Source organism: Phoca vitulina, unplaced genomic scaffold (genome assembly GCF_004348235.1).
Source record: "Phoca vitulina isolate PV1807 unplaced genomic scaffold, GSC_HSeal_1.0 scaffold4, whole genome shotgun sequence".
Lineage (NCBI taxonomy): Eukaryota > Metazoa > Chordata > Mammalia > Carnivora > Phocidae > Phoca > Phoca vitulina.
The window spans coordinates 40535600-40561065 of record NW_022589707.1 but is presented as its reverse complement, the minus strand read 5'-3'; the positions used below and the strand labels follow the sequence as shown (position 1 = coordinate 40561065).

Genomic DNA, 25466 nt, shown 5'->3' with positions numbered 1-25466 from the left:
GCTGTGAAATAGGTATTACTTAACTCACTTTACATACGAGGAAACCAAGGTGCGTACAAATTAACCAACTTGTCCTAGAGAATATAGCAAGCGAGTGGCTGAACTGGGACCCAAACCCTGTCAATCAGCTACCAAATCAGAACCTTGTCCATTCATGATTCTGTCTCTGCCAAACCCTGCTTAGGAATCAGCCATGAGAAACATAGGATGGAGAGTGCTTACCTTGCCTCATCTGTTGATGGCCAAACTGGGCCAAACAATGAAGAAAGAATGGGCCAACTCAAAAGAGAAGAAAGAATGGGCCAACTCAAAAGAGACAGGACTTTGAGGCCTGGAATCTTAAAAGGCCTAAGTGAATTTACAAGTAGGATCCAACAAAGTGTCATCAGGAAAGAACCTAAGATGAAGCCGCAAAGGTTAAATCACAAAGTATACTAGATAGTTTTTAAGGAACACTTCCACATCACACATATTAATTAGTAAAAAGGCAAACATCCATTTGGCTCCTGAAGAGCTAGAATTTAAAAAGCATTATCAAGAGGAAAACACAATCTATAATTAGAAAGCTTAAGAGAAAATTAAGAGAGCAAGGGTTCCAGCACTCTCAAAGAAGGTAGAGTTCTGTTAACAAGTTGAGAAAGGGATGTACTTCTTGTCCCAATGTCCTGAAAGATCAGTATTTGATGGTGTGCCCACATGGCCAGCCACAGAGTTGCCAAACAGCTACCTGAGATCATGCTCTCACCCATGAGCCTTGCCTGGCAGCCTTTCAGTTCCAGCCCAGATTTCTCTGTCTTCCCTTTATTCTTGTGAAGAGTGCAGTAGGAAACACACCTGGTAATATGTTTTGGCTTTTTTTTTTTTTAAGTTGAGTAGGGAGAATGCTTGAGATCTACTTGATGAGATGTACAACCACCATGATTTTGCCTACAGCTTCCCAAAGGCTCTCATGCAACAGAGAACTACACCTGGTTGAAGAAAGTAGGGAATTGATTGTCTCCATGGGCTTCACGTTTGGTAACAATCCACGTAACAAAGTATTCATAGAAAAAGGAATATTCTTGGACTTTTCTATTTAGGTAAGTAATGCTAATTCAATGAAATTCAAAAATCTCTTTCAAATCTACTATAAGCCTGCCTGCACCCTTGCAAACCTAAGTAGAGGTAAAGAAGTAACACACAGAAAATACTTATTTGCTTCCATGTTTTTACTATCTGGCTACTGAATTTATTTCTCTTTAGTGTTTTGTTTTGTTTGCTAGGATTTTGTTTTGTTTTATTTGTTTCTTCATTTGTTCATTCGTTCATTCAGCTTTTTATTGAAGTAGAATGTGTAGTACAGTGAGGGAGACAAACCATAAGAGACACTTAACTACAGGGAACAAACTGAGGGTTGCTGGAGGGGAGCGGGGTGGGGGGATGGGGTAACTGGGGGATGGGCACTGGGGAGGGCACGTGATGTAATGAGCACTGGGTGTTGTGTGCAGTGGATGACTCTACCTCTGAAACTAGTAATACACTCTGTGTTAATTAAATTGAATTGAAATTTTTTAAAAAAGAATGTGTAGTATAGCATCATCCTTGCATGTCATACAGGCTTTGTGATAAAATGTAAAGTAGGTCTTTACAAAATATCATTCCTTCCTACCATATGGCAGCTATATGTCTTTGACTAAAGTCATAGTACTTCTTTGAGGAGGTTCCTCATTAGTAAAAGAGGGATCACAGAATCTTCCCTATCCATCTTAAAGTGGTTTTCTGAAAGTCAAATCAAATGATGAATCTGAAAGTGCTTTGTGCATACTTTCAGCATGGATACCTGTGGATCAGAAAACCGAAGAGCAAAAACATGTATTGACCTTCCAGAGACTTCCTAAGGCTGGTCTGTGCCTGTTGTGTGCATGTGTGCTATCAGCAAGGGTAGTGGCACTGGCTTGGTGCCCTCCACATAGTACTGTCATTACCAGGCACCACTAGATCTCTGCAAGCATCCGGATTCAGGGTAGAAACAAGTTGGGTACAGCTGCCCCTGAGTTGTATGGAAATCATGGTGCGATACCAACATCTGATCTTCAATCATTCTAACTCTAGAGCTCTTTTTTTTCACTTTGCTCTTGTTCCAAAAGCTTGACTGGTGGAGAAGACACTTGAAATGCTCCAAACCTGTGATTTTGTGATCAAGGGGTATCATCACTTCCACCCAGCTGGTGGCAGAAAAGTGGCTGTCCAAGGGTTATTTAAAACAAGTACCACGAGGAAAGAACTTTCTGAAAGAAACCTTACTGGCCTCCAAGTGGGCAACTGAAAAGAACCAAACGCTAGTGACAGAGAAGTCAATGATACAACAATCAAGGACAGTTTTATTAGTTTGATTCAATGAGGCAAAACTTGGACCAAAAAATTCATTATTCAAACCAGATGCTGTTTTTGTAATATTCATTTCAATAATGAACTGTTTCAATTCTCTTTTATTTTGAATATGTAATATAAAGCAGGCAAATCATTACATTAATAAAGGCACACTGGAAATTTGTAAAGTTGGTTTGAAAAAGAACTGAATGTAAGAAACCTGTTTTCCGAAGTTCATTGCCAAGAGCATTTTTGTCTTTTTTAATCGTGTGACAAAAGAAATGCAATAGTGAGTTTAAGCAAGACCAATTACGAACAGCAATGAAATTCCCCTTTAATGATAATCAGCCCCAAATCTTGATTACTGCCAGCTCGAATTATCTGGTCATAAGGCATACAAAGTACTGCGTTCATCTATCTCAAAGGAGAATGAAGGATGGGCCCCTCAAGGTGCGCAGTCAGATAAGATGGGGAAGCAGGGAGGGAAGGACGGGAGGCCAAACACACGGACCTCAAGCGCCAAACAGAAAGCAGGATGCTCATAAAAATGTTTACTAAGCACAAAAGTTACTTTTTAGAAAAAGCCTGATGATGATCCTCCTCTTAGAAAAGATTATTCATTCTCTTGTCAGAAGAATGATGAGGAACAGATCTCCCCAAGAAAAAAGTGAGCATCTGTAGCCAGGTGGATCCCAAGAGAAGGTGAGAGCAGACTGTGGGGAATGGAGCCCAGAAAGTAGACTTTGGCCTTCAGATAGAACCCCAAAGGCGGAGGGGAATCATCCTCCAGTTTGGGGCTGTTCAAAGGTCGCACAACTTGCTGGCAGTTTCCAGGTTCTCGGACGGAGTCCAACCCAGTGGACTGCTACGCTAAAAACAACGTGGCAGAACCATCCACGGCCCGCTTCCACTGCTTTATGGAGACAGAGCCGGAGACTCTCCACTGTAGACACGGAGACGATCAACACCTTCATTTCACAAACAAGGAGACTCACGACCAAGGAGACAGAGTGAACTCTTGTGGCACTGACTAATGGCAAAGTTAGGACTCCTTGCCCACCGGCTCCCTCCCTGAGGTGATGGTGAGGCTCCGAAGAGCAGCTAGTAAGGACCGCCACTGTGGGGCGATCACCACATTCGGGCACAACTATGGACAGACACCGTCCTCTTCTGCCTTGGGCGTGCTCGTGTGCTGATTCAACACCGGACAGTTGCAAAAGAAAATCTTTATTCATATTGGAGTTACAAATCCTACTTACCAAAACTCACTTTGTGCCAGACACCATGGCAGGCACCAGCATTCATTTGCCTCTTGTAATGCTCACAACCCAGGAGGTTTTGATAACCTCATTCTCCCGAAAGTGCAGCTAAAAGAGGTGACGTCACTGCTTATGCTCACGCTCGTAGGTAAGCGGCAATCCTGGGTTCAGACATGTTTTTCTAGCCCCTTGAAGACACTGTGCTTTCTCCTACCCTACCAGCCCTCAAAGTTTTGCCAAAGAAAGAACTCCTCATTCAACGGACGTATGAGAGCTGCACAGGAAGCTCTGCCGAGTATAAGAAATAAACAGATTCCGGACAATGGTAAGGAGGTTTCTACAATCTGGGGGTAAACCTGAGCCTTTCAGTTACTCGATGAAGGAGAGAAGTTTCTTGCAAAATTCTACTTTTTCCTTCTAAAAACTCTTTGCTTCACAGATCCTGAATATTCCATTTATCACTCTTTTCTCTTTCAAGCAAAAGCTCAAGTCCCCACAAGCAGAAGAGAAGGACGATGGAAATCTGAACAGGCAGCAACGACTTCGCATAGAGATGGTCACCGAAGTAAAGAGTCCGCCGACAAGACCGTGGAGAAAACGTCATTACCCGGGCTCGCAGCCTTCTTGTGGCTGGCCAGGCTCCGCTGGCACCTTCACCTCCTGGCCACCTGCCACCTTTACCTTCTGGAAACACGGGCACACAGCCAGGCCAGAGATTTCTGCTCTCTGACTGAACACAAACACCTCTCAGCTTTCCAGTCTGAACACAGCCCTGAAAACTGGGACTCACTGTGGGTTTGGGGCTACCGACGTCTCCGCAGTTTGTAATCTTCTGCCTGTTTAATTAAAACTAGAACATTCCAAAGAGGCCTATTCTTAACTAAAAGAAGACCCACGGGGTTTGAACCTGCCTTTGTTAATCTACAGACCAGACAAACAGAAGCACCAGCCAGGCAAACGGGGCATGGTGTGCTCTCAACAAAACACAACCAGCCTCATTTTCCTAGTGACTTTTTGAAGTTTATTTCCTGTCAGTTTCAGGTTCTGGGAATTCAAAGATGATGAGTTCTGACCCTGAGGAGCTCACAGTCTGGTGAGGGGGACAATACCTTGAAAAAATTAATGGCAGTATTAGGTGATAAGTGGGAGAACACAAAGGGACACCAGGTGCTAGAAGGACACAGGACAGAGGAACTAGGGAGATTTCATCAAAGAAGGGGCCACAGGAACTAGCTTTACAAAATGAGTAGGGAGTTCTCAAGGCAATGAAATGGAGGTTCAGAAACATTGCAAGCAGAAGGGACAGTGCATTCAAAGACTCACATTTATGAAGGAGCCTGCAGTCTAAGCAGTGAAGAGAAGCAGTGTTTGTATGTGAAGGGAGGTGGGGAGCTGGTAAAAGAAGCATCTCAGAGACTATTACAAAGGGTCTCTATAGGCATCTCAGAGTCAATGAAGGTTTTAAAGCATGTTCAGTTGGTTTTTTGTTTTTCTTTTTTTAAGAAAGTAGTTCTAGCAGACATGCCAAGGGTAGACAGGAATCTACATCAGTGCCGTGCAAAAAAAAAGAAAGAAAATGTGAGCCACAGAGCCAAGCCAGATATATAATTTTAAATTTTTTAGTAGCCACATCTAAAGTAAGAAAAAACAAGTGAAGTTAATTTAATAATATATTTTAACCCCCAAATCCAAACTACTATCATTCAACATATAGTCAATATTTTTTAAAATTATTAACAAGATAGTTCACATTCTTTTTTTCTAGTCCTACGTCTTCTAGATCTGCCATACTTAACAGCACATCCAAAATTGGGTAAGCCACATTTCAAGTGCTCGGAAGCCAGATGTGGCCCATGGTTACCATACTGGACAGACAGCTCTAGATAAACCAAATGCAAGACCCACTTGGGAGACCGTAGCCAAGAGCCCAAACAAGGGATGATAAAGCTCTGAACAGGTATTTCCAGCCCCTGAACATTTGCTAAACTGCCACTGAAATGCCATTTTACAAATATGTAACTTGTTGTTCTGTTTTAAAGATTTTATTTATTTAATAGAGAGCGCTCGCTTGCGAGCGGGGCAGGGGGTTGGTGGGGGGAGAGAAGCAGACTCTCCGCTAAGCAGGGAGCCCGTCTCAGGACACCAGGAACATGACCTGAACCGAAGGCAGACACTTAACCGACTGAGCCACCCAGGCACCCCATATTTTGTTTTGTTTTTAAAGATTTATTTATTTGAGCGGGGGGTGGGGCAGCGGGAGAGGGAGAAAGAGAATCCTCAAGCTCACGCCCACTGAGCACAGAGCCACAGTCGGGGCTCAATCTCAAGGCCCCCAGGACCCCAAGATTATGAACTAAGAGTTGGCCCCTCAACCAACTAGGCCACCCATGCACCCCACTTTTTATTTTGAATAGGCAATAATTTATATGGTTCACAAATAAAAATACAACAGGGTACCTAACAAACAGTACTGCCCCTACCCTTTTTCTATCTACTCCATCCCCCACCCACCCATTAAAGACAACCATTTCTTTTTTTTTTTTTTTAAGATTTTTTAAAATTTATTTATTTGACAGAGAGATAGCACAAGTAGGCAGAGCGGCAGGCAGAGGGAAAGGGAGAAGCAGGCTCTCTGCTGAGCAGGGAGCCCAATGCGGGGCTCGATCCTAGGAGCCTGGGATCATGACCTGAGCCGAAGGCAGCCGCTTAACCGACTGAGCCACCCAGGCGCCCCAAAGACAACCATTTCTACTGAGTTTCTTTTTTTTATCCTTTCAATGTTTCTTCATAGAAATACAAGCAGATATGAATGTAGACCCCGATTTTATTCCTTTTCTACACCAAAGGTGGCATACTACATACTCTGTTCTGTACTTTGCTTTTTTCATTTAATCACATATCTTGAAGATCTTTCCATATTACTGCATAAAGAGTTTCCATATTTTCTTTAAATGCTACACAATATTCAATTGTATGAATGGATCACAGTTTATTTCACCAGCCTTCTACTAATGGATATTTGAATTGTTTCCAATCTCTTCTATTACAAACAATGGTCTAATGGAAACCTATCTACGTCACTTTGTATGTATTCAGATGTACCTGCAGGGAAAAATTACCAGAGCCAAATTGCTGGGTCAAAGGGTAATTGCATTTGTAATCCTGATAGATACTGCCAAACTGGCCTTCAAAAGGGCTGTGCTATTTTGTAATCTCGCAAGAGGTACAATGACAATTTTTCCACATCTGGTCAACAATATATAATTATCACACTTAAGAATTTTTGCCAATCTGATGAAGTGAAAAGTACTACTCCAACACAGTTTAAATCTGCATTTCTCTTATTATGTTGGAGACTGAAAATCTTTTCTTTGGTATAAAGATAACCTGTATTTCATGTTCTGTGAACATGTCCTTTGCCCATTTTTCTATTGATCTACCAGTCATTTTCTTATTCATTTGTAGGAGCTCTTTATATAGAGATTAACCCCTTGCCCACTATAAATATTTTTTGCCCTGTCATTTGTCTTTTGAATTTACTTATTGTGTTTTTTACCAGGTAAAGTTTTTATCCAAATTAATCAATCTTTTTCTTTTACAGTTTTTGAATTTTAAGTCATACTAAAAAGGTCTTCCTCAAAGTTATAAAGGAAGTTACCCATGTTTTTTCTAGTCCTTTTATGATTTTATTTATTTATTTTTTAAGATTTATTTATTTGAGAGACAGAGTGAGAGAGCATGTCCACCAGCTCGGTGGGGAGGGAGAATCTCAAGCAGACTCCCAGCTGAGTGCAGAGCCCAACACGGGGCTTGATCTCGTGATCCTGAGATGATGACCTGAGCTGAAATCAAAAGTCAGACACTTAACCAACTGAACCATCAAGGCACCCCTCTAATCCTTTTGATTTTAAGCAGATATGAATATATACCCATCTTTTGAAATACTTGTTAGAAATATCATTTTTCACTTTTTCCAACTGAGGTAGACCAGACATTTTATGAACTGCCTTCCTGATTTCTTCCTCCTTTGTCATCATTGTTTTGAATATCACAGTAAACATCACATAAAATGAACTAAATCAAGGTAGAGTTTATTTGAATGGTATGAGATATAAAACCAACCTCATCTTCCTCCAGATACCTACCCACTTGGCCCAATACCATATACTAAATATTTCATCATTATCCCACTGGAAACATAATTTTTAAATACTTTTCTATTTGTGTAGACAGCAACCTGGATTTTTAATAAACTTATGGTTCTAATTCTTTAGTCTAGACACCACAGAGGTAAATACAATTTATGCTATTCAGTTTATTTATGGAAACTGCCAAGTTTCATGAAACTGCATTCACCCAGCACTGTCCTTCCTCCCACATCATCAGTATCTTTTCAACAGACGCTTGACTTGAAGGGATATACAGATGCAAACTGTCATTGAGAAATTTACAGTTTGGAAGTTGCTAAATTATATTTCACAATGATATGTTTAAAAGGCAAGCAATATACCAAAATTAAAGTTTGGCAAAACTCTGTACCTCTTGATATCAGGGTTGTGAGTTCAAGCCCCATGTTGGGTGTGAAGCTTATTAGTAAGTAAGTAAATATAATACAACATCAGATTTTTTGGGGTGCCTGGCTGGCTCAGTTGGTAGTGCATGTGACTCTTGATCTCAGCATTTTAAGTTTGCCTCCCACGTTGCGTGTAGAGGCAACTTAAAAAAACCTTTAAAAAGAAAAAGTTTGGCAAAACTCTCATCAATAACAGAATTCTGGTTTATCCAAGTTCATTTTATATGCTCACAAATGTGACATTCAAAAGATTTATGAAAAAAAAAGAAAGGAGAAAAAAAGCCTAGAAAAGCAGTTCAGAAACTATCTGGTCCACTTCAGCTGGGAAAGAGAAAAGTGATTTTTTTTTTTTTTTTGCATTTTCATAAAGGTAAATAGAAATAGGGGCGCTTGGGTGGCTCAGTCAGTTAAACGTCTGCCTTTGGCTCAAGTCATGATCCCGGGGTCCTGGGTTGGAGCTCCCTCTCCCTCTGCTTGCTGCTTCCCCTGCTTGTGCTCTCTCTGTCAAATGAATAAATAAAATCTTGAAAAAAACAGAAATATGGAAAGCTTCACAAAGTTGCATATCATCCTTGTACGGGGCCATGTAATCCTCTCTGTAATGTTCCAATTTCAGTATATGTGCTGCTGAAACAAACATGAGAAATAATATTCTTTAACAAGGAGTTAACATTCCCAATTATTTCTATTCAAAAGTTTCCAGTAAACTGGAATTTTTAAGGTAAAAATGAGAAAGATATAGTATTTTACGGTAAATGCTCTTCTACTCCAATATTAATTCCTATCATGTATATCAGCATCCTTCACGTTTTATCCAATCAATGCATACTGCACATATTTCCCTGCCACTTGAGGTTGTAAAATTAGTTATCATAGTTCAGTTTCTAAGAGATTTACACACACACACACACACACACACACACAGAGTTATAAGCAGCATATCCTTCAAAAATTGCAAGGGGATCAGTTCCTACATAGGGGATGCTCATGTAGTAGACATGAATTATAAAATCTTACATAGGGGATAATAGTACCAGAAAAAATAATGACAGCAACAAAATGATCCTACACTGGGGATGTGGGGCAGGAGGATCCTATGGAGTAAAAGCTCCCCCAGACAGGAATGAAGCATAGCTTCTGAGACCTCTGTGATGTTTCTTTTCTTTTTCTTTTTTTTTTTAAGATTTATTTATTTGAGAGAGAAAGAGAGTGAGCAGATGTGTGTGGGGGGTTTAGGGAGAGAGGGAAAGAGAATCTCAAGCAGACTCTGCGCTGAGCACAGAGCCTGATGCGGTGCTCGATCCCACAACCTTGAGACCACGACCTGAGCCAAAACCAAGAGTGGGGCGCTTAACTTCCTGTGCCACCCCGGTGCCCCGACCTCTGTGATGCTTCTAAAAGAAACAGAGCTGAAGTGGAAGCCAAGAGCCCGGTGAACACAGAGGCTGTACTCATGCTACTTCTGGGTAGCCTCCCTGCCTCCCGACATCCCCCCTCCCCTCAAGCTGCTGCTTCCTACGTCAGCCTGCAGACTCAGGAGAAAGACTCACAAACCTGATTTCTGGCCCTGAGATGATGCTCTTGAATTTCAACCTTTTTTTAATTTGCAAATGCCTAATGAAGGCAATTCACCCCCGGATCATACCTAAGTACCTAAAACTAACCATGAATGCCTACTGCCCCTCCCCTCCAACAAAACTCTATCTTTTCCCATCTGTATCAATAATATTATTATTTTCCAATTTATTTGGACTCCTTCACACCCCCTTACAAACCTTAGGCATCTTCTGACTCTGTCCACACCCTTCGACAGCCACCCACCGAGTCCTTCTCTGGGATATCCCCCATACCGCCCTTCCCATTTGTTTCCAACTTCAGACTGTCCTCATGACCAGGACCCTGTGCCTACTTTATACACTCTTCACGGATTTCCTTCTTTCCTCACTCCCCCATTTACAAACGATTCTACAAACAATTGCCATGTACCTTTCCCAAGTGGTACCAAAACCTCCAGTGTTCCCCATTATTTCAGCGACAGCCTGAAACCATGTCACTGATCATTTCATTCACTTGACAAATATTTATTGAGTCCCCCTTTTGGCCAGGCATGATTCTAGGCATTTGGGATATATCACTGAATAGACAAAACTCCTATTTAATCTTATCTTAACCTATTTTTTCCAGTCCGTCACCTTACTAGTCTCCTAGATAATTATAAACATTATCTATAAATAAATCTACACCAGAAGTTATATTTTGATATAATTACATTTTCAGTGATACCTTAAAAAACCCTACTACCTACGGGATCCAGTAGTGAGCAAGACAGATGTTTTTCCCTATGTCCCACTCACCCCCTCTCACCTTTCTGCTCTGAAAGCTTTCTCCTTTCCCTGCCCTCTAACCCCTGCCCACCCCGAAACACTCAGTCCAAACCCTCCAACTTAGCTAAAGACTTTCTTGGGCAACAACGCCCACAGCAGGGACCATCAGTCTTTCTTTATCTTGAACAGTGCTTCTGGGGGTGTGTGTGGGTGTGTTTTCTTTTCACGGGTTTCATGAAACTCCCTAATTAGAACAGAGGTCTCTGAAGACCAGATACTTGTTTTCTCCTTTGCACTTCCTGGTAGGATTCCATAATCACAGAACACTACTGCCAAAGGAAATGTCTGACACCAGTTCATCAAACCAATTTTGCTTCCTGAAAAAGTTGAGGCTTAGGGAGGTTAAGTCATAGTACCAAGTGCTTAAAAAAAAAGTGAATCAATATTAATTGCAGACTGGCAGGCCTCCTTTTCTTTGTCCCTAGGGACGGAGGAAGATGGCTGAACGGCTTCTTGCACGCAGTTCTTTCTTCCTGGTATCCACGCACATGCTCCCAAGCTGTCTGACAATTTGCTGAGAGCTACTGCCCAGCGGAGGCCTAATTCACTTCACCCTAGTGGATCTGCCTAGTTCTATATGTTTGCCCTCTTTCCAACTGTCTACTGCCTGCCCGTAGCTGGAGATCTCAGTGACGCTAAACAAGGAGACCCTAAGCTCCTAGGTTTTCCAGACTCTAGACTGCTCTCCCTCTCTGCCCCCATGAAATCCAGGGCTTCCTTTAGCTTGCCATATCAATGCTTGACCTTCTGCCCTGGCCAGGGAGCTGCCCTGCTGGGAACCAGAGAGCTCTCTGAGGGAGAGAGCTGGTAACAGCAGGAGCACACAGGTAGAGGTTAATGGAGCCTTAGTTAAAAGTTATCTACAAGTGCAAAATCAGCATAGTCCTGTGAGAAGTACAATTTGGAACGGTCTAGTGGAGTCCAGATGTCATCTACAAAGCAATGAGATGTAGCATGATGTAGGAACGCCAGGATTTTTAGCGTGAGCCCCATTCCTATCCCCTACTGCAGCCATGTCATTCCCTCCACACTATTCATACGGAATTCAAAGAGGCACGTGTGATCCTTTCCTCCCATTCCTCCTACCTACTGAAATGGCAATGGTTTTCAGTAATGTTTCCTGAATCTCCTACAAATGAAAGGCCAGTTTGCCCTTTGCTTGAGCTGAAAAAAGTCAAATTTAACAGAAGCAGTCATATACATGTGGTCAATGTAGATAAGAATGGCTCCTGTCTGTTTCTTCGGGGGGGCCCAGAAGGACGGATAGTACTTAATTGGCCACAGATTATGAAGCCCACAGTCATCAAATTAGAGGAGGTAATTGCCCTTCACGTGTTGTTTTAGACAGCTGTTCCATTATTCACAAGTAAATCTGTGCCCTCAACTTATAATAATCCCTCGATGTCATGGTCTTCTGGTACAGCCGAATTCCATAACCTTGGAAGCCACCAACAGTTCTCTCTCAAATTATCTCTGGACCTGGAAGGATAGTTTGGTGGGAAGAAAATCCTGGTTTTCAAGATCAAAGAATATTCCTTACATTTATGAGAACCTTTGAAATGTAGAAACTTCCCACCTAACAGCAGCTAGCAAGTAGCCTTGTTTGTTTCTAAGTAAACGAACTGTTAAAAGCAGAAAAAGAAAAATATTCTTAAGCTCCAAAATCTTCTTCTACCTGATTTTAGCTTCTTTGGGGGAAGGAAACACAGATTCATGCCTGAACCCAGACCACATGACATCACTCTGTCAGAGAGAGGGCTGCCAGAGTTGTCTCTCCTGCACCCCCTCCCCTCTCTCCGGGTTCAGCTTTTCCTCCCACTCCTCCCCTGCAGACAGGACATCTTCCAATCACTTTGGACTGCCCACCATGTCTGGAACACGCTCTGCAGCTCAGCTTCTGTGATTATCTGAACTTCGCGGACCCAAATTGGGCCACCATGACCCAGGTCAGCCTAACAATAACTGCTGACCCAGACCATGGGCTGGAACTCTTTCTGGTCCCCCCTGCCTCAAGCTGGGACTGATTCAGGAAACTAGGGTGATGCTAGGCCAGCGATCGGTCTTTAAGGGATCCTCCCAGGTCTCGCAGAGGAGGAGGAGACAGATGGGGGCCTGACATGTCAGTGCAGCCAGCCTTCTATTAGCCAGCCACAGACCTGAGCAGATGAAACACCAGTGAATCACTGCCTCTAAGGTTATGTCAACCCTGGTGCACCACCCACCAACACCACCCGCTCAGTAACACAGCATTCATTCGTTCATTTGTTCATTCCTTCATTCGCTATTTAATGAGTCCCTGCATAGATGTAGGCAGATACATCTCAAAATTGCAAATCCAGTAAACTCCTAGTTAGCCTGAACCCACTGAAGTACAAACTTCCATCAACTGGAATGATGGGGTTCCTTCATATAAGTGACACTCTGCCATACTAAACAAACTGATATTACTGATATTCTGTGTCTAAACATACCTCTCCTTCTCTACCAGAAGAACTCGGGTTTATTTATACGGAAAGATACAGAAGTCCCTTTCCTAGGAAGCCTTTCCCAACTCCTCCAGTCTTCTTAGAAGACTTCCCAGCTACATCTCCCACCACAACCTTCCATAACTCTCTCCTCTAGCTATACTGCCCTTTTCTCACTTTCTGCCTTCCATGTTAAGTCCCTTTCTGCCTCAGGGCCTTTGCATATGCCGGCTGTGGTGTTGAAATGTTCCTGCCCATATTCCAACTCATGACTGACCCCAGCCCCACAGCTTCTACTGCTCCCTTCCCTTTATCAAAGTAAGCTTCCCCAGCCTTCAGATCTCAGTTGAATCAGGAAAGCCATCACTGAGCCCCACCATTATTCACCCTCATAGTCTCACAGGACTTTCCTTCCCTATGTCAGAGCTGTACTGTTGAACGGTGATACTATTTGATTAAAGTCTATATCCTCACTAGACTATAAGCTCCATAAGAACAGGGACCAGGACTCTTTTCATTTATCACTGTAAACACAGGGACTAGCCCAGGGGCACATAGTAGGCAGAGTATTAACTGAATGAATGAGAGACCTTCTCTACAGTGCTTGGGTCACTGAATTCCAATTGCTTGTTTGTGTACTGGCCCCAAAACCTGGCCCCTGCCAGCCATCCAGAACCAAATACTTTTCTACAATGTCCTTTTTAAATGGACATTTAGCCCTATCATCGACACCTTGTATATCCACATTTAGCAACAACGGAGGATTAAAATAAGATCTTAAGATCCTAAGGTTGAAGATCCTCATGTATACTAAGGTCATGAAAACTGGCCTTAGAATATATCTAAAAAAGGGGAGCCTGGTTGGCTTAGTTGGTACAGCATGTGACTCTTGAACTCAGGGTTGTGAGTTCAAGCCCCATGCTGAGTGTAGAGCTTACATTAAAAAAAAAAAAAAAAAAAAAGAGTATATCCAAAAAGGTTGAAATAAGAATCAAAAATAAAAGGGCGGAGGCATTGAGTATACTGAGTGTTTCTGGTCAACTCTGACCTAACCAGAAAAGTCATAACCAAAGAACCTCACTTCCTGACTCCTTTTCAGTTGATGTCTCAGCTGTTTTCACCACTGAGTAGGACCCAAACCGAAGGACTAGAGACAGCAATGTGCCACGTGCAGCTTCTGGGTTAGTGGCTGTTATGGGCTGAATTGTGCCCCATCCCCCCACAAATTCGTATGTTGAAGTCCTAACTCCCAGAACCTCAGAATGTGACTACATTTGGGGACAGGGCCTTTAAAGAGGTGGTTATGTTAAATGAGGCCCTTAGAGTGGGCTGTAATCCAACCGCGACCTGATCCCAAAAGAGGAGATTGGGACACAGACACACATAGAAGGAAGAGCAGGCAGCCACCTGCATGCCCAGGAGAGAGGCCTCGAGGGAACCCACCCTGCCCACACCTTGATCTGGTACATCTAGCCTCCGGGACTGTGAGAAAATGCATTTCTATTCTTTAAGCCAACCAGTCTGGTATTTTGTTATAGCAGCCCTAGCTAACCAATACAGTGCCCCAGCAGTTCTTGAGAGAACGGGAAGGAATGTTTTTGCCAAGTACCCACAAGTGTCCGCTTCCCACCCCACCCACCCTTTGCAATCCGATGTGTCGATGGGTCGTCAGCTCCCCGCTGCTGCTGTACTTCCTTCTTTATTTGACCAATGAGGACACTGAGGCAGAGTCACAGAGGAGGAAAGCCTCCAGGGCTATCTGCCTCCAAATTCCATATCCTCTTTTGCCCTAGACCTTCAGATCCAAAAGACCAAAGTAGAGTATAAAATAGGAAATGGGATCCCAATTTGCTTTATTTAGCCCTTAGAAAATGGGCAAGATCACCATTTTAGCTAAGCTGAAGACCCAGATGCATTTGTATGCATCACCCAAATAAAGCGATTGAAATACCGTGAAACAGATGTGAATAGGAACTAATTTTGCTTTTTTAATGAGCATTTTGACCAGATCAATACTACAAAATGCTAAACTGCAAAACATCATTACAATTTAAATACACCTGCCCAGCTGATTGGTTCAAAGAGGCATTTACATTACCTAAAAATGTATTTCTCCTCATAAGAGCAGGAGTCTATTGTGTAAAATAAAGTCATGAAAATTTTAATTTCACTGCATAAAGGACAGAACCTGGTCTAGCCCACAAACCATGGAAAAACAAAAAGAAACAAAATGCAGCTGAATGCTTCATCAGCTGTCTGTCACTTTCTGAATAGTGACTAATATTCTAATTATTAGTCACCACACTGCAAAGGTGCAATTAGGAAACAGGGACGATTGCTTTAATTTTTGTTGTTGTTGTTAACCCACAATTTGTGAGGCCTGCACGAAAATATGATTTAAGTCCCCATCCTTTTATAAAGGAAAAATGATTACAGTTAAAATTCAGTTCCCCCCAACCAGCATTAAAAAAAAAAAAAAGCTTTGAAGTTGTATTGACAGATATGACTAAAAACTGTAATCACAGAAATAAATTTAGTAAAACGATAATTTATCTGTCACAATTTACTGAGAAAAAAAAATGCAGCACAAGCAGCTGAACGGTGAAGTTAAATGAAAGCAAAGATAGAACCCAGTTTTTAATGAAATGTAGAGCACCATTAATTGGTTTCCTAGCAACAGCCAGGCTAAAATTACTTAACATGTCTGCTCAATCATATGCAAATATGAGTGTTATCCCTTAAATGTTGATTATAGTTGGTCTTTTCAGATGCAAATCCAACGTGTAGAGTGACTGTAAATGTTGACAATGCTGATACCAAAAAAATCCCCTGATTAACATCATTCTGCTGTTCAAAGCACCAGCGCTGAGGATCCACCCTTTGGAAGGGCTGCAAGCGGCGTGGGACGCCATCTTCCTTACCTGCTATCTCACCTGGCCAGGCCCCCAGGCCACCACTGGCAGCAGAGAGGACAAACAAAAGAATACTCCTGGGCCTTGCGGAACACCACTGCAGTGACTTCTCACAGTGCTAGATGATGGGTGGATGATGCTTGCAACTTACAGTTCCATCGGATGATGCAAGGGCTTGCCAACCCAAGACCAAGGCTGGTCTCAGGTTTGGTTTGTACATAAAACCAGACCTTTAGATGAACTCCATCAGAGCCCGAACAGTCAAATTCCCTTCAAAACTGCCAAATGAGGAACTCCTCAACTTTACTTCAGCCTCGTCCTGCTCTTCAAGAGCCACTTGGGGACAACCACATTCCACTGGCAATAGGCACCAAGAAGGGGTGCCTCTAGGGGCAGAAAGTGTGTAGCCCTGTCACGATCACCATCGGGCTCCAAAGCCACCTTAATAACACACCACTCCGGGCGCCTGGGTGGCTCAGTTAGTTAAGCGACTGCCTTCGGCTCAGGTCATGATCCTGGAGTCCCAGGATCGAGTCCCGCATCGGGCTCCCTGCTCGGCAGGGAGTCTGCTTCTCCCTCTGACCCTCCCCCCTCTCATGCTCTCTCTCTCTCATTCTCTCTCTCAAATAAATAAATAAAATCTTAAAAAAAAAAAAAACAAAAAAAAAACACACCACTCCAAGCTAAAGCAATGTGCTTGCCACGCTTTCACTTATTCATGCAACAAATATTTATTGCATAATTACAATTTGTCAGGCAATGATCTACGTGCTGGAGAGACAGCAGTGAATAAGAAAAAAAAATCCCTATCTTCACTCATCTTAGTGCTGGGGCGAGACAAATCAAGAAACACATAAACAATAAAGTCTCAGGTAGTGATAAAAAAATAGGGAAGAAAAAAAGTAGCCTAAGGAAGGGAGGAAGAAGGGGAGGGTTCAGGGGACCATGGCATAGAAAGCCTCTCACAGGGAGACTTCTGCATAGATTTAGAAGGAAAGGAAAAACCCAGGCCCAGGAAGGGGAAAACAAGCCTGCACCCTGGGGCAGAAATGAGCTTGGAACAACATGAAGGCCAGGGAACAGGACGTGTGTGTGTGTGTGTGTGTGTGTGTGTGTGTGTGTGTGTGTGTGTGTATATGTGATGTTACGTATGTGAGTGATGTGACGTGACAAGTGCAGCTTTGAGCTAAGGCCCCTGCCTTATAGTATTTCAGGGACACTACTATCTCTAGGAGTGTACCTCAGGACTAAAAGATGGAGTGTAAGTAAGGAAAAAGGAGGAGTCTGTCCCACTGAACCCTAAAGGTCTTTTCCTCTCCAGGTCAGGTCTCACTGCTCTCCTGACCCCTGAGAAATTTCTGAACCAACTGGAAAGTACAATCTTGAACTGATGTCCCCTAGAGGAAAGGGGGTAGGTTTTTCTGGCCAAAGCCCTCTGCTTGCAAGCCTTCAAAGATTAGGGACTAGACAGTTTGTTCCTGACACCCAGTCAAGACTCCAAGATATGCCAGACAGTGGCCGGAAGCTCAGGACATATATTCCAAGAAGTTCTGAAGCTTGCTCATAAGGAGAATTGACAAAGATTATACTGACAGCTCCATTACCAAGCCTAGGATCCCCAGACTAAGCTAAGAGTGCTGGGCCAAGGGACGGACAGATTCTTCTTCCAACACATCACCCTTTGGCCTTATACATCATGCCTTAAGTCTTTGAAGGCTCTAAGAGTTAGCATTAAACGCAAATGACCTTAAGAGAAACTTGTGAAAGCTTAGGTGTAGTCCACCTGGGAGTGGGGCGGGCTAAGGGCTTGGTTTCAGCCTACAAACGCCCCAGAGGAACCTACGGAAGTGGGACAGGGCTTAATCCATCTGACTGGCCGAGAACAGACCTGCTCTGGGAATGGTGTCAGAGAAGATGCCACACCGGTCTGTATGATACAAACATTTTACCAGTCTTGCCTTAATTCACGTGAAGCCTTAACAAGAAACAGCGCCAGGACTTCATTTAGCCTGGAGTCTAGAAAGGAAAAAAAAAGTGCCAAACTGTTTCATCAAAGCGGAGCTAAATGTCAAAAAGAAAGAAAAATGGGGCCCACCGCTCCATTAGAAGAAGGACAGCCCTCTCTTGGCAGCTTCTAATCACAGCTGAAGGAGGCCAATACACTCAAATAAATTTTGAGTTGCAGAGCAAACAGGTTGAACATGTGACCGTAGTCCTGGTCACTGAGATGTTTCTTTTAGGCCCGTGGTTCTTGAGGCAGCATCAGCAGTGCCTGGGCCCTTATTAGAAATGCATATTCACAGGTCCAGCCCCATACTCACTGAATTAGCAATCTGGCAGTGGGCCCAGAAATCCGTTTCAACAAGCCCTCAGGTGATTCTATGCATGCTAAATTTGAGAGCCAGTTTCCGAGGCCCATTCAGCAAGATGGTGTGTCTCCTCTGAGTTTATGCTTAGCACCATCTTGCTGCAAATTATTTCAGTCGACAGGAAACCAAGGATAGAGCTGCACTGTACCTTCAGCACGTGGCATGCGTTCAAAATAAACACACTAATTGTGTGAATTCCTGACACAGTAACTTCTTCCAAAGAATGCACCACTCAGAACATAAGATGCTGATTTACTGATTTCTTAAGATAACCGATTTTTCTGGCAAAGAGAGAAAGGAAAAAAAGAAAGTTGGTTATTATCTAGGAAACCCGGGTTTGGTGGAGCCTTCTGAGAGAAGCTCTGAGGATCACTGAGTTCTCCGATCTACTGCTTGTCTCCCTTCCTGGACCCACTCCTGCACTGTGAAGGCTCCGTTCCAAACAACAGGAGCTCCCTCGGGGGGATGGAGGGTCTCAGAGGAGGACTCACTGCAAACACTCCAAAAGCCCTTGCTGAATGGATGACTCTCTCTCATTCTTATATTTGAGAGAGAATATTCTAACTTTTTAGTGTTCCTGACCATAAAATAGATGTTACACAGCAAACGTTTATCAAAAACACTGAAGATGAAAAAATAATCTAGAAGATGCTTTAATCATTGTAAGATAAATATACATGAGGTAACCTACAATCAGAAGGGTGAATCTCAAAGTTAACTGTGCATCAGAATCACTTGTGATGCCTGATAAAAATGCAGACTTCTGGGCCACATTACCAAACATTTTGATTTATTTGAGTTGGGGTCCAGTGTTCTGCCTTTTGAATAAGTATGCCCAGGTGATTTTGATGCAGGGATTTGTACTTAAATTACTGACATGGGGGACACCTGAGTGGCTCACTCGGTTGAGTGTCCTACTCTTGGTTTCGGCTCAGGTCATGATCTCAGACTCCTGAGATCGAGCCCCGCATCAGGCTCCGTGCTCAGCAGGGAGTCTGCTTGAGGTTCTGTCTCTTTCTCTCCCTCTGCTCCTCCCCCCAGCCCCCGCTCTCTCTCGCTCTCTAAAATAAATCTTTAAAAAAATAAAATAAATATTTAAAAAATTACTAACATGATAACTTCTCCCATTTTCAAGGGGTATTAATAAGGGGTTGAGAGAGGGTTTTTTTTTTTAGGAAAATAAAGCAGTTCTAGAACAGAAGAACTACAAGTTGCTTTTTTTCTATGTGTGCTCATGTTGGAAAACTGTAGCTGAGAAAAAGTTTGTATGTATCTATCATTAAGGTAACTTTTTAATAAGTAACTTTTCTCTGACTACAAAAGTTATTCATGTTCATTGTAAAAAAGATAATAAAAAAGTAAAAGGGAGAAAGCAAAAATACCCATAACCCCACCTCTGAGATAACTTGGTATATTAATATTCTTCCAGATAACTTGCTTTCACACACACACACACACACACACTTTTTTTTAAAAAATAGTAGGATTAGAGTATATGTAGTTATTGTATTATGTTTTTTACATCTAACAACATTGTCGACATCTTTCTACCACTCCTTGATTCTTTTAAAATGACAGAATGTCTAAATATTAACTCTCTATTGGCTAAGAGGTTTTTAAAAAATAATCAAGGAATTAAAATTCTATCTATGTGGCCAGTACATAAATATGCACAATGAACACATAAATACAAATATTTGTATCATTTGTACAAGTATGCTAGAAATCTCATTATTGTTTTTATTTAAGTGATTTAGCATTAATAGAGTTTATTAGCAATTTTTATTAGCTCCTTAGTTCATTTTAATGAATGTGTACACATTACTTAAAGGCCTCTAGACATATATATACAATATATTAACACAACAAGTATTCACTTTAATGAAACTTATTAGACCACCGTTTTTCTCATTAAATTCAAAAGGAGCCAAAAGACTCTACTGGAACAAAATTGAGATCCCAAAATATATATCTATATATTTTAACATGCCCTGAGAGTCTATAAACTTTAATTCTATTCAACCAGGAAGTGGCCAAAACATGAGTGCATTTCACAGAATATACTCATCATAACTTGAAAGGTAAATTCTTGCATGTTTTATAAACGGGGCAGGAAGAATGGGAGTCTGTATGACTAGCTCACATTCACACTCTCCTACAATACTTGGTGGCAGAAAGCTTGCAGTGGATTCAACACTTAGTAGACATGGGAACTTAAGTAAGCCACTCGATTTTTCGGTGCTTCCATTCCTCATCTGGAAAATGATGATGCTAATACATAAATATCTGTGTTATTGGTTTCCCAAGAGTTTTCTGAGGGCCAAGTGGGATAATACAAGTGAGGTTCTAAAGTACTATGCCAATGTTACCCAGAGTCTAGCTGGGATCTAGTTCTCTGAAATAGTGCTCACTCATCATTTCTTAGCCTACTACCATTCCCTTCAATCTCTTGAACACAACAAGAGATGAGACAGAATGCAAAATCTATGTGTGTTAGGCCAAAGAACAGGGAATAATTCAACCTTTTTTTTTTTTTAAAGATTTTATTTATTTGACAGAGAGAGACACAGCGAGAGAGGGAACACAAGCAAGGGGAGTGGGAGAGGGAGAAGCAGGCTTCCTGCGGAGCAGAGAGCCCGATGCGGGGCTCGATCCCAGGACCCTGGGATCATGACCTGAGCCAAAGGCAGAGGCTCAACGACCGAGGCACCCAGGCGCCCCTAATTTAACCTTTTAATACTTGGCCTGAGAAATGCTTTACAAGGGAATCAGACCCAAGGGTCCCTTACTACGATCATGGAAAGTCCAAGTGATATATTCTCCAGGAGCAACTGTTCTCTGAGAGTGATGGGCATGGCCCCACCCCAGGTTTATCATCACCAGTACCTGGGGAGCTTTTAGAAACAAAGACCTGACCTATCACAGTCGTTTCTCAGGCAATTATTCTTGACATTAAACATTGCTCATTAGTATCCATAAGCCTGGGAACCCTAAGTACACCATGCGTGAGCTGCATGTTGGTGACTTGTATATTCGCGAGGACAGAAGGCCCTCAAAACTGTGCTCCATCACTTCAACAAAAACTAACCTAAATGACTACCTGAAGGTCCGCAATGAACTTTCCCCAAGGTCAGGGAAATAGCAAAAGACTGCCAATCCCCTTCCAAAACCTTTTTTATTTTACCACAACCTTTCCTCCACACATAATACCACAATCTGCACTAGAAAAGTAAAAATTTTTTAAATATCCTCAAAATCATAATTATCATCTCTTTTCCTATAAGCAACATAAGCAAAAGGGACAGACATTTGGCCCCACCAACTTGCTCTTTGCACAACTGACAAAGCTCTGGACACAACATTCTTCTATTCATTCAACAAATGACCAAAATCAGCATTCCTCAGCACCAACCACAAATCTGCAGAGCTTCTCCCAGAGCCGCATCCTACAATTTGCATCCAGTTCTGTTGCGGTGCTTTTAGAGAGTCAAATATTGCCTGATTCTTCGAACCTCTGGCTTGGAAAACTGCGCTGTCGCTTTGCCACAGGCATTCTTTCTCAAAAGTGTCTCTTCCTCTGCAGGAAAAGCAACAGCACAGTTCTCTCCATTTACTACTGTTAGGTGCAATTCTCGAAATCCGGTGGGATTAAAAAAAAAAAAAAAGACCAACACACAAACCTTCAAATTAAGTGTATTCAAAATCTCACCTGGAACATACTGGTCAGAGACTGACCATGTAAAATATTGATTAAAACGAAAAACTCTTTGATCATACTGGCCCCGTGATCAGTTGTTTCTTGGCTAAAACATTTCTTAGTTGAAATCCCAAGGAGAATATCATTATATGTAATTTTCCTGCTATAACTGATGGAATGGAATGGAATAAGTGCTCATTTTGAAAACATGTAAGTTATTGGTCACTTGATTACCATTAGAGAATACTAATTAGGGTAAACAGTATGTGGCAGTCTTGGGCTGAAAGATCATCAGCAATGAATTCATTAGGGAGAAAGAGGATCAGCAAGGCTCAGCTAATTTATAATACTGACCGCAACATGAAATCAAGTTGTGTTTCAGAACCAGAACTCATTAACAGTGCAATGGGAGAAAAGAGAGCAAAGACTATTTTGCTTACAAGCTGGAAGACTTGTGGGAACGAAGATGAGGATACTCATTGCTTAGGGGAAACCAAGACTGCCATAAAGCTTTCAAAAGAGTCAACATCAAGGACGAGGAAAGATTCTTCAGGGTGGTAAGGAGAGGATTAACTAGAAGTTATTTATAAAGTGAAATTATTGCAAATGCAATTTGAGCTACACATAAGGAAGCAATTTCCAGCCATAATTTTAATTAGGAGTACAGAATGATCTTTTGTGTAATGATGGCCCTTCATCATTACCATTATTCAGAATTACCCTGCCTCCACATGCATAAACATAGCGTGGAAATGAAACATAGATGTGGAAGAAAGGTCAACCATAATCAATTTTTTTAATCCTCCAACTGCAGGTGAAATTTTCCAAATAAAATACCCGAATACAGTTAGCTCTCAATTTATATTTAATTTACCAGCAATTAATAAGCCCAGAGAGCCACTACTCTCTCCCACCCTCAACCCCAACCCATCTCTGATTCTTCACACTACATCCAAATATGGAACTTCCTGCTGATGCTGCACAAGAATCTTTAAAGATACCCGTGGAACTCTTGAGAGAATCTGTGAGTGGAGGGAAGGAAGAAGCCATAAAAAGCAGACACTGCTTTAACCACAGAGGCAAATTCCCAAGCAAGAAAGGCTGGGTCTTCCCTGTCCAAAAAAGGTCATCCTCCATACCTCTCATACGGTTCACTCATCTTTAGTTTGCCATTTATTTATTAAAATAGGAAATTCATTTGGCTTCATACTCTTAAATATGCAAATAATTTTATAAGCAGATCAGACCGTATCAGTTATTCACACCACAAATCAGATCTGCTTTCCTAGCACCAGCTATAACAGGCTGCCTTGAAGAAATGAGTTTTGAATGGGAAGCGGTTTAAAAGGGGAAGAAAGGTAAAATACAGTTTAGAAAATGAAGTGCTATAGGGGTATGGCAGGGAAAGGGTACCACAACGGGGAGATAAAATTAAAGAATCATGGGGCGCCTGGGTGGCTCAGTCGTTGAGCGTCTGCCTTCAGCTCAGGTCATGATCCCAGGGTCCTGGGATCCAGCCCCGCATCAGGCTCCCTGCTCAGCGGGAAGCCTGCTTCTCCCTCTGCCGCTTCCCCTGCTTGTGTTCCCTCTCTGGCTGTCTCTTTCTGTGTCAAGTAAATAAAATCTTAAAAAAAAAAAAAAATTAAAGAATCATAAGAACACCTGCTGCCTAGATAAAAGGATACAGATAAGAGAGAAGATGACAATGTACAAATTGTGTTTACTTTTTAAAATCTGCCAGGAGGACCCAAGAAAGAAAATAGAAATGTTCTCTTTTCCCTTTTTCTTTACCTAGCAGCAACTTGCTTTCAGGACCCAGAATTCAACTTAGCATTGTGCTTTCTATATTACAGGCACTCAACAAACATCAAACAAATGCATGGATGATACCCCCACTATTACTCAAAATGAAGCAAGCCAGCTCTGAGCTATCCTGTCTGCAAGCAGCAGTTTTCCCAAGTGATAACTAGGTCAGTGGTGGGGGAGGGGGGAGGGAGATTAATATTTTCCTTATATAATAACATCATCAATTACTCTGCAGAGATGCAGACTATTTGAAACACACACATGCACATGTTACACTGCATGCACCCAGAGACACAGGTTTGAGTGAAGACGAAGCATGGAAAATTCTAGTCCCAGTGTTCGTGCTCCCCAAAACAAAAGACCCCTTTCTCCTCAACAGGCTATGTACCGAACAACTGTGTTGCTACTACAAACATTAACTAAAAGGCAGATGTGAGACAGAGCTTTCACCATGTGGTACAAAATACACTGTTCAAGACGGAGGGGTTGCTACATGTTATGAGTTTTACAATTGTTCTTATGTCAGTTAATTGCTTATAAGAGCAAACAGCACACTGCCACGTGCTCATAACTAAATGTTCTTTGGCTATTTTAATAAGAAATGGTTTGGATTTATAGCAAAATAACTTTACTCAGGACTTTCTGCCAAAATCTTATCTGATCAATGCCCCCCACACGCGGACATCTGGGGACGGCGTTTTGAGAGAGAGCACGGAGGAGATGTTTTGAAGGGCAAAAGAGAGCTTCAAAAGAAGCAACTGCTTTTTAAGTCTGATCAATAGTGAGGAGCATGAACTGTAAAATGCCTCTTAAAAACTCTTTCCAGGCTGAGGTGAAGTGACATTTACAGCAACACCGAGAACAAAACACTTCTAAATAAGCTGGTGGTATTCTGGTTAAGTAGGAGGCACCAACACCAAGCTCTGTTTGTATGTCTGTATCTAGGTAGGAGGAGGTTATCAACAGATCCATCTCTAGTCCTCTTCCTGCATTGCCGTCCTGTGCTATCGTGCCGGCTCTCTTGTTTTAAGCAACACCGTGTAATGAAGTTTCTGCAAGCTGCTGAGATTGGCAACTGTACAAATACCTTTTTTCCATTCTCCCCGTTTCACCTCGGGAAAAATATTCATTTTTCCAAAATGTATGGGTAGCACTGCCCATCTATAATGCTGTTATGGAAGCCAAAACCGTAACAACCACGAGGACCATCACAGCAGGGACTAATTACGGAACGTTCACGACGGGCAGGTACCATGCTGGACCGTCTGCACCTGGAGCCTTCCAACTCTGCGAAGAGGTATACTCTTATTTTACAGGTGAAGAAACGGGCACAGCAAGTTTAAGTGACTCGCTTGAGGTCATACCACTAAGAATACATGGTTGAAATGGGATTCAAACACAGATTTCCTAACTCTAAACCCAAGCCGTTATCTGCCACACTACACTTTTTCTGGCTCTTGTGATCTCTTTTTTTTTTTTTTTTAAGTTTAAGGATTTTATTTATTTATTTGACAGAGAGAGAGAGAGAGCACAAGCTGGGAGGAGGTCAGAAGGAGAGGGAGAAGCAGACTTCCCGCCGAGCAGGGAGCCCGATGCAGGGCTCAATCCCAGGACCCTGGGACCACCACCCGAGCCAAAAGCAGACGCCCAAC

The 25466-nt window shown here is 42.2% G+C and overlaps 1 protein-coding gene and 1 non-coding gene across 2 annotated transcripts in view; both read right to left on the bottom strand.

Annotated features, from left to right (window-relative positions):
* Nucleotides 1-25466, bottom strand: part of JAZF1 (JAZF zinc finger 1) — a 324380-nt gene that overhangs the window by 255522 nt on the left and 43392 nt on the right. The gene's annotated exons all lie outside the window — the stretch shown is intronic.
* Nucleotides 8717-8819, bottom strand: LOC116631222. The gene has a single exon (XR_004299152.1). It is a non-coding gene; the product is annotated as a U6 spliceosomal RNA (small nuclear RNA).